General features: G+C 40.1%; 1 long non-coding RNA gene across 1 annotated transcript; it reads right to left on the bottom strand.

The window, feature by feature from the left end:
• Positions 1 to 531: 531 nt before the first annotated feature.
• On the bottom strand, positions 532 to 9,355 carry LOC135460184 (uncharacterized). The gene is made up of 3 exons (XR_010443179.1): positions 8,973 to 9,355; positions 2,435 to 2,543; positions 532 to 897 (listed from the first exon to the last, which is right to left on the bottom strand). It is a non-coding gene; the product is annotated as an uncharacterized LOC135460184 (long non-coding RNA).
• Between the last annotated feature and the right edge of the window lie 632 nt (positions 9,356 to 9,987).

Genomic DNA, 9,987 nt, shown 5'->3' with positions numbered 1-9,987 from the left:
GCAACAAGTAAATTACTTTCTTCTCCAGTGAGCACATGGGATGCTCTGTTTCCATTCATTCACTAGAACAGTCTTCTACCAGCACTTGCTTTTTTCTGAATACTCAATATTGGAGATGCAGAGCTTGATACATGTAGGAAATCCTTTCAGAAGGGAGAACATGTGAGAAATCAAAACCTTTCTTTTAATCCCTTTTTACATCAAGGACAGGATAAGTGATCTGCCAGCTTTCATTTCAAGCTATAACTTTCGAAACTACTTCAATTAAAACTAACTGCAGTCATAGAAGTAATTTACACAGAAGATGCACAGAATTGGGAAGGACATAAATTTTCCAAGTCACATAACTGCTTTCTGCAAGCACCACAATTCAGAGTTATTGTTACAATTCTATCACTTGAGAGTACAGGATCATTTAAAACCTTCAGCACAGCTCTCAGAGTTAGTTTTGTTTAAATGTAATGCTCTGGATTAATAAAATCATAATACATTTGTGATTTTTAATCCATTTAAGAATACAGGAATGCATAAATAATTTTATTTTACAGCCAATATAACCATATGCATGTATTTAGGTATATTCCCTCTGTATTATCACGACTAACCAAGTGCAATTTGGGTCCATTATTTCAACTGCGCCTGAAATGGCATTGTAGTACTTTCCAAATCCTGTGGACAAAAATTGTGACAAATATGAGAATACTTGCATACCTTTTAAACTGCGAGCTAAACTTCAAATACTTGAAACAGTGCACTCTCCATAACAGCAAAGGACAAGAACACTATCTGAAGTCAAGATTCTTATTCTTCAAGAACAGTGTACCTCCTTCCCAAATCAAAACAGTTAAATGGGAAAACCAGACCAGCTACACGCAGTTATTCTCCTCCATGTTGAATCTGTAACAACATGACAAACATAAACATCAAAGTGTGTTCTAGAGTTCTGGAGACCTCCTCACTGCATTTGGAAAAATTAAAAGATCCTAATCTCTGCATATAAAACGCAACTTCCTTTATTGACAAAAGCAGTGGTTTGTTGTTCACATAACACGTATTTTTTGCATTCATGTCTATCTTACAGCAGCCAGACAAAGTCCCTCGAGACTGGAGGAAAGGGAATTTCATGTCCTTTTTAAAAAAGAGTAAAAAAGATCATGGGAACCACCAATCTGCAAGCATTACCATATTGCCCAGTAAAACCATGAAACAGGTTGTTCTGGACCTGTCGTAGGTTAAACTTTAGGATGTAACCAAAAGTATGTATTTTGCTACATCTCCATAAGCTGTTATAACAGATGTGGCAGTGCTCCTTATCTCCTCCATGACTCATCCCTGATAACTCCCTCCATGTGCTATCTCTGCTAATGGGCCATCAGGCCTCATTGCATGACTCAAAAATAACATCATCCCATTGTGAGATGCTCCACCCAGGGGAATGAACCAAGCATTCCTACCTGGATATAATACGAGGTTTGGAACACCATGGGAAGCCCTACATACTGTATTCCCAGAGGACAAGAGCTACATAACCATCACTGGACCTTTAGAGAAAGACTACAGGACTTCTATTTCCCTTCTACAGGACCACCATTTCAACAGAACCACGTCCACCATCTAACTGGACTGCTACCACCACCCTGACTAACACAGTGCCAGTGTCCGGAATCTGATAACGTTTCTGTACAATTACTTGTATTTTAATTTTCCTATGAAACTGTAGTTCTGACTTGGAATGTCTCAATAGCTTGCTTTCAAACCAGTACACTATGACAAGCATGGGTGACAAGAGGGTACTTAGATATAGGCAACATACTTCCCCAAGGGCAAACCATGCCTCTGATTACATCAGTGGATAAATGAAGGGCTATGCATGCCACCTACCTCCATGTCCACAAAGATTTTGATACAGTCCCCCACAACATTCTTGCCATTTATATGGAGAACGAATGGTTTGATGGATGCACTATTAGATGAGTAAGAGTCTAGGTCCCTTTCCAGAGGGTTACAGTTAACTGCTCTGTGTCCACACAGAAATAAGTGGTGTTTCTCCAGGGTTTATACTGAAACCAGTACTGCTTAACATCTTCCTAATTACATCTTCATGATATAAACAGTACCAAGCTGAGCAATGGAGTTTCTACACCAGTAGGAGAGGATGCCATCCAGAGGGAATGACAATGACAGGCTTGAAAATCTCAAATACGAAACAAGGCAAAGTGAAAGGTCTTGCACCTAGGTTTGGTAAAGCCCATTATCAATACAGACTGTGGGATAAATTGGTTGAGGGGAAATGACTAGCATGAACTGCTGGACAAAATGCTGAACATGAGCCAGCAGCATGCACCTGCACACCAGAAAGCCAACTGTATCCTGGGCCCACGCCAGGTCACAGGAGACAATTGTCCCTCTCTTGTCTGCTGTTGTGAGACCCTACCTGGAATACTGTGTCCAGCTCTGTGGAGCCCAGCACCAGAAAGACATGGTCATATCAACAGGTCCATAGCAGGGCCAAAAAACGGATCAGAGGCATTTTCACACCTTTCCTGTAAAAAAAGGATGAAATAATTTGGTTTGTGCTGCTTGGAAAATACATACAAGGGTCCTGATTCCCACCATTCAATACCTAAGAAAGCGCTTGTAAGACAGACAGACTTTACCAATGTCTCAAGTGACAGAAAAAGGTTTAACAATCTTAAAACGTATCCTTTTCAATTTAAAAATATTTAAATTTGGATTAAGCATAGATTCAGACTGAACATAAGGGAAGCAGACAACAAGGGGGTGTGGCAATGGAGGAAGACTGCAGGTCCCCCATCACTGAAGTGTTCAAAGACTTGTTGGGTAGGGTTTTAAGCAACATGACCTACTGAAAGACATCCTTGGCTAGGGAGGTGGGACTAGATGATCTTTAAAGGTCCTTCTAATCCAAGCTATTCTATGACTCTGTAATCTCTACACCAAATTTCAAATTCCCACTGACATGTTGGGCCAATCTGAAACATTCACACACAGACATACTGTGAATAGGAAATGACTTTGTGAAGAGCAAAAATATACTTTTTTGTTTTTAAATCTCACTTTTAGTTAGTCTTGAGTTTTACTTCTATATTGTAATCCAGTATTTTCCAAAAGGAATACCAGATATGAAAAAACTTCACTACACCTAACTAAAATTTGCAAGAAGTAAAATAAAGTAGAAGAAAATAAACTTAGGTATTCAACAACACTACTTCCATACATAATACAAAAAGAGTAAGGCCTTTACTAACAACACCTGTACTAATCAGACTTGTGTGATTTACACTCCTTATGGCAAAATATAAGAGTATAAAATAACAAAAAAAACCACCCAAAGCACTAAACAGCTGGCATCCCTTGGCGCCAATAAATATGTGGTCTTGACTTAATCACTAATAAAAGAAATTAGCATTTAATGAATGGAAGAACTCAACACTTTGCTCCATTTCAAAACAACAGGATGAATATAAACTATTTCTCTAGAAGAAATACTGACACACTCAAATTCTTATACTGGTAGTTTTCAAAAATTTCAATTTTGGTCACAAAGTTAGATGGACAAGAACAAAGTTGACATAAAAATACATCACCGTGGAAGAACCATGTTTTAGTGTTCTGGCTTTTTTTGAGGTTTTAAATTTATTTTTACTTTTTTTACTTTAATTTACTTTTTAAATTTATTGTTACTTTTAATTCCCAGATACTGATTTAAAAATATTTCTAATATGGATCATCAACATGCATCTGCAATATCTAGTCACCTATTATGAAGCAACACAATGTCTTGGTGTGTTAATGTTTTTTCATGTTTACTTGTAAATAAAGGAGGGAGGTATTAAAACCAGGTATAGATCAATAGCATCATGGCTACATTGTTTTCAATGGGTTTTTGGCTAAACAGTATGGTCCGCAGACTTCTGCCAGTTGGCAGACTGTACTTTTAGGGCTGCACACAGTACCATGCAATAGCATACTTAATTGCTAATACAGTGGAAGTTTAGGCATTATAACAATCACTGACAGAAAAGGCACATGAGCTACAGAAGATAACACTAATAAGTCCTCCCTAAAAATAATACATGTATTTTTATGCAGGAAAAGGAAAAAAAAGATAAAGAATAGTTCAACTTTGGTAGCACAATGAAGTTAGAAAGTCCTCGAGAAGGAAAATACAATATTATTTTAGCAGAAAGATATGCCATATTACCTTTGAAATCAAAAAGCTGCAATGAGTAAAATGAAGACTGATGGTGTCTTGGTTTTTTTGAAACCAATAATAAGTAAACTGTTAAGACACTTGTTTGAATTTGAAACAGCATTTTTGATGAATAGAGAGATCCTAGGATGGTAAATATCAAATTAAGCTAAACAAAATAAACTTGTCCTGTGAGTATCATCAATAGCATAAGTAAAACCAGAACATAATGTGCCTGCACCTTCAAACTTTTTGTATTACCATCAATCTAGGACACTCTGCTCAACATGGAAAATTCAGTCCAGAATCTCTGTCTTGTTCAAAGCAAAGATTTGATGCAGTTTCCCATCACAGAATACCTGAAAGAACTATTCCTATCTTTTCAGTTGCAGAATAGGGGGCCATGAAAGTGTCTATTCTAGAAATAACCTGAGAGCTAGGACATCAATCATCAATTTAGCAATGCATATTATTTTACACCAAATGAACTGTCTTTCACCACAAGAGGGTCCCTGCAGGACACCAAGGAATATGCTATGAATCTACAGACCAAACAGGTGTTTTAAAGAAATACACAAGACTAAAGAGAAAGCACATAAAGCTAAAGAAAATAATCTTGGTTCAGAAATTCCACCTGCAGAATGAGCTTCCAGAGACAAATCATTCCCCTTGCTAAAAAAAACCAAAAACAAACAAAAAAAAAGCGCCAAAAAAAACCCCAAAAAATCAAAACAAGCACAAGGAAAAAACCAGAAGCAAACAAAAGCAGACCAATTTCCTATACCAGGAGCCATCAGTTTTGCAAAAATAGCATATCCATCTGCTCCACCCCTGAAAACACACAATCACAAGGGAAAATAAAATGGAGGTAAAACACAAGCCAGATCTTTTCAACCCCCAGAAAAACAAAAACTCCTGAGAATAATAAGAACATAGGTACTGAAATACTGATATTTTGAGGTAGTAGGCAGTAGCATAAAACTCTGAAATAGAATACAGCATTTAACAAAAGTAACAGACACAAGATGTGACATGACTTACTATTTGACCTTTGTCTCTCCACTGCCCTCCAATAATGTCAAGCCTATTACAGAAATGTAAAAAGGTGTCAAAGAAAACAGGAAATTTAAAAATAAAAAACCATTTTCTGTTTTCTTTTCAGTTGTTTTCAGGAACCATAACTTTATTTCTCAAGTAATTCTCAAATAAAAAAAGAAATGCCACTGAAATTAAAAATAATTACAAAATGTCTTACTACAGACACAATCATAATTTTCCCAAAGCATACTATAGAGGTAGACCTCCTTAGCTTTATATAAGGCTTCTCAGTAGACAACCTGAGAGTTTTAGACTATTTTCTTAATTTGGCTTTCTCACCACAAAATTTGGCTTTAGCTTTCTTACCACAAAATCATATCTCAATGTCAATTTGCACAGAATGACTGCAAGAAAACTGTGCTTTTAACAGGCTCCACTCCTGTGGGGTAAGATCTTGCTTATTACTCTTGACAATCCTACAATTGTTTGAGTAGTATTAAAGGAAATATTAAGTACTACCCCACTTTAGCTGCAGAAGTCAAGACTTAGTAGTAAAACCTCACCCTTAGAAAGTAATGAAAAAAGGAACACACACACAAAAAGAAGTATTAAGAATATATATGACTCTTGTAGGCAGCTTTACTTTGTGGGAGTTGTTACCATAAAAAAAAAAAAAACGAATAAATGAGAATAAGAACATTGTTTTGAACATAAAAGCCACCATGCTGGATGACTAGAAGAAGAGTCAAGTTCTCCAGCATTCTGCCACAGAAAATAAACAATATCCAGAAGTAGATGCCTGGACTACCTGAGGTTAGAGCAAAGCTAGCATGCACAATACTTCCACGAAGACTCACGGGCTTCACTAGTCCAAGAAGGCTCCCACGTATTTAGCCAAAAGACCCTTATCAACAGGCTCTAGTTCCCAGAAAAAGATTTCATTTCAGAAGGGCAGTTTATATGACAGTGAGTATAAAATCCAAGAAGGTGCATAGAAGAGAAACACGGCATCATTGATTCAGATGCTAAATCACTTTTGGATACATACACCTTTTGCTAAAACTGTTCAGTTTAGAACCAATTAAAACTTTAGCCCTAGTCATTTGATAAATGTCTTTTTCTCTTTGGGGAAAAACATCCAAAAGGCTAATATCTCAACCAATAGTTAAAGACTAATTTTTTAGTTCTGGTGCATCCTTAAACTACTAAACTAGATTTCAGCTGGGAAGTTTTTGGAAGTGCAGTTTATGAGCCTGTGAAGGAAAAGGAAAAGGATTTGGGTAATTTTATCCAGTTGCTGGATGATAAGCTAACACCCTCTCAGTAACACCTTTTATAAAGGTACTTACATAACTTTTCTATCCAAAATGCCTGCTAAGGCACTCTGTGAAAGACACAACCCAAACCAAAAGCACAGGACAGAAAAAAAAATCTTAACAGAAACTGAAACACTTTTCCTGTGATAGACTTGCACAGGTTGTCCTGAGGGGTTGCAGTCTCCAGGACCGGAAATACTCAAAACTTAACAGGGCACTGTCCGGGCAATCTGTTCCGGGTGGGGGTGCAATAGATGCTCTCAAGAATTCCATTCTAACCTAAATGGTTTCACAATGCTGATTAACAAGACAACACAGAAACAAAAGAAGTTCTTAGATCTAAAGGAAATTAAGCAAACCACAGTAGATGAAATGAAATTACACTAAAGAAATTATCCAGCCAGCAACAACTTTATATTTCGACTGAAAAGATGCTACAAAAACACATTAACATTATGTATATGTATATATGTTCTCAAATTACTTGTCTTTACACAAAGTTTTCATATGAAATATAACATTAAAATGGATTAACTATCTACAAATAATTTCATCAGTTGACTTTCCACTTGAAGATTATTACTGAAGTCCATTTAGTAAATTAGTCCATTTTCGTTCCCATTCAAATTCAGAATATTGTCACAAAACTTCTTTACAAAGTTAATCACTTTAGAGAAATCTGTACTGAAAAACCTGCCTAATTGATGAGGCTATCACCTCTTTTATGTATTCAAAGGCTTCCTCCTCCTTTAGGTAACATACACACGCTTAAACCTGTCAAATGTATTGATGGATTAGTAAAATGGAAAAGCATGTAGATGTCTACACTGCAGTACTTTCAAAGAATCTCTACTTAAAGATTGCTGCTTCACTTTCTTTTTTATTTTATTAATAATCTGAAATATATCCTGAACACGTGTATCCTCTGCTGTTAGAAGGATGATGCATACTGGATTCTACCTAGAGCTGGTGACATTACAGACTGCGTTCTGTTTTCAAAAGCTGTAACTAGCTTCCTGTTCTTTTTTTGCCTGCTTTCCTCAAAGAAAGCTATCTCATCTGCTAAAATATAAAAAACCCAAGAATGGCAAGATAATATGCAAGAAACTTAAAATAAATACATTCAAAATACTTTATTTGCTGATTTCAACACCTGTGGAATGTGCTCATCAAGAAACAAGTAGAAATGCACACATAATTGAAATTAATCTAAAGGAGAAATCAGGTGCTTAACGACAATTTGGGCACATCAAACTACTAAAACAATTAAAAACTCAGATTTGCACTGTTTCTTCAAAGTTTCTAGTACATATAATGCTCTTCAAAACACTATCTGCTGCAAGGTTTTAGTAATACATAATTTATTTTCAACTAGCAAACGAGCAGAGCACAGAGCTTCCTTCTGCCTCCACCAAATTTTGTCTGATAGTTCACATATGCATACTAGGAATAATAAACTATATAGTGTTTCCTTAACTTCTTTCACAAGACATTGAAGATATCCTCTAAACATTTAGCATTGTTCAGCATTTCCAAACAAGATTTTCACTCAACAGCTCCTTTTCTCTACATATCTCCTACACAATATGTTTTCTCAAAAAGTCTTGATTCTACCCATGGCAGGAATCCAACGCCAATTGTCACGTGTATCAATGCTGCTTGAAGAAGGAAACCTCTACCAGCTTTCAGATGGATGCTTTCTTCTGATTGCTCCACCAGCCCAGGCCTTCATGGCTTTAGCGAGACCACATCCCATGGGAAAATACTGTTTTGGCTGCCCACAGCATCAGGTGTCACCTCCCTCCCTGCCATATACTTTTGGTGCAATCCATGTTTGGCAAAGAATTTCTGCCGATTTATAGAACAAGACCTCACATTATCAATGTTTTTTGTATTTCTTTTAATAAGTACACCTAACTATCAGCGATGAACGACCAACTGGAAAAAGCAGGGAAGCGTACCTGTGAAGGAAGGCCACAAGGCGAGAGACAAAGAAGGAACTTTTGAAAGCACACCTACAATTAGTCATAAAGCCCTCCCTTCCCAGTAACAGCTCGGGTATATTTAATCCTGATGCAAGGTTGGGGGAGAGATGAAATTACCTCCAAAGGTCCCCTCAAGACTTAAAATTCTCTAAAATCCCTCTGCCTGTTCATTTTCATCCGAAGTTGCACAAGGCAGTACCTCGGGACTCTTACTATTTCAATTCAAGCGAACAGTGGCTTCTGGAAGAGTGAACATAACAGCTTCAGGACAGGTGGTTTTATCCAGGGCAAGGGCCCAAGCCCGATTTAATTCACGTCTCGGAGGCGCCAGGAACCAGCGGCCCTGCTCCCCCTCCTTGCCCGCTGGGAGCGAGACGCGAACCCGCGGCCCGGGCCAGCCCTGGCCCCGCGCTCAGGTACCTGGCAGCAGCTCAGCTGCTCCGCCAGACCCCGCAGCTCTTCCTCCAGCTCTGCTACCCGCTGCGTCGCCGCCCCCGAGCCGCCCGAAGCCATCGCTGAAAGCCTCTCGCCGCTCCTCCCGCGGAGACAGCGAAGGGAGAGGAGGGTCCGCGCCCGGCGGAGCGGGTTCAGGCAGCCCCTGCCCGCCCGCGCCTGGGGGAAAGGGGGAAGAATCGCCGCCGCAAACCACACAAATGAAAACTTTCCACGGCACTCACGGCGCGGGCGAGCGCCGGAAACTGAAGGGAAGAAAGAGGACGCGGTGCAATGACGTCACAGCCCACCGCTGCTCCGGCGAGGAGAAGGGGCGAGGGCCGCGTTTGAATTCGCCCGCCCGAGGTGCAGCGCCGCGCATGCGCTGTGTGGGTGGTGAGGCGCTGCCGGGAGTGGCGGCCCGGGAGCACCGCGCTGCCGCCACGTGTCCCGGGGCGCCTGCCGCCTGCTTCTGCAAGGGCTGGGAGCGCCTGCTGTCCCGCCAAGGTGCTGAGCGAGGGATGCTGTAAATGCCTGGGAATTCAGCGGATCCCGCCCTCAGCCGCAGGAGCTCATGTGTCCTGCTTCTCTTAGGACCCTTGATGTTTATATGTGGACCGTACCGGTCAGACTCACAAAGTGGGTCAGGCTGAGGGACCACAGTGGACCTTCGGGTCCAACCTCACTGTTCGAGCAGGGTCATCCCAGAGCGGCACGTGGCACAGGATCGTGCTAGAATATCCCAGCGAGCGAGACTTCGACAGCCTCTCTGGGCAATCTCTTCCAGTGCTCGGTCACTGCACAGTAAAGCTCCTCCTCACGATCAGGTGAAGCTTCCTGTGCATCAGTTTTTGCCCACTGCATCTTGTCCTGTAGCTTGGCACCGCCGAGCAGTGCTTGGATCCATCCACTGACACCCTCCCTTTGGATAATCACAGGCACTGATGGGGCAGTGAGACGGCGTAGTAGTGAGATGTTTCTGGTGTTCTGCGAGGTGCTGAGG

The sequence above is a fragment of the Zonotrichia leucophrys genome, chromosome Z (assembly GCF_028769735.1).
Source record: "Zonotrichia leucophrys gambelii isolate GWCS_2022_RI chromosome Z, RI_Zleu_2.0, whole genome shotgun sequence".
Classification (NCBI taxonomy): domain Eukaryota; kingdom Metazoa; phylum Chordata; class Aves; order Passeriformes; family Passerellidae; genus Zonotrichia; species Zonotrichia leucophrys.
The sequence above is the reverse complement of the archived record's forward strand: the minus strand, read 5'-3'. Positions and strand labels throughout refer to the sequence as shown.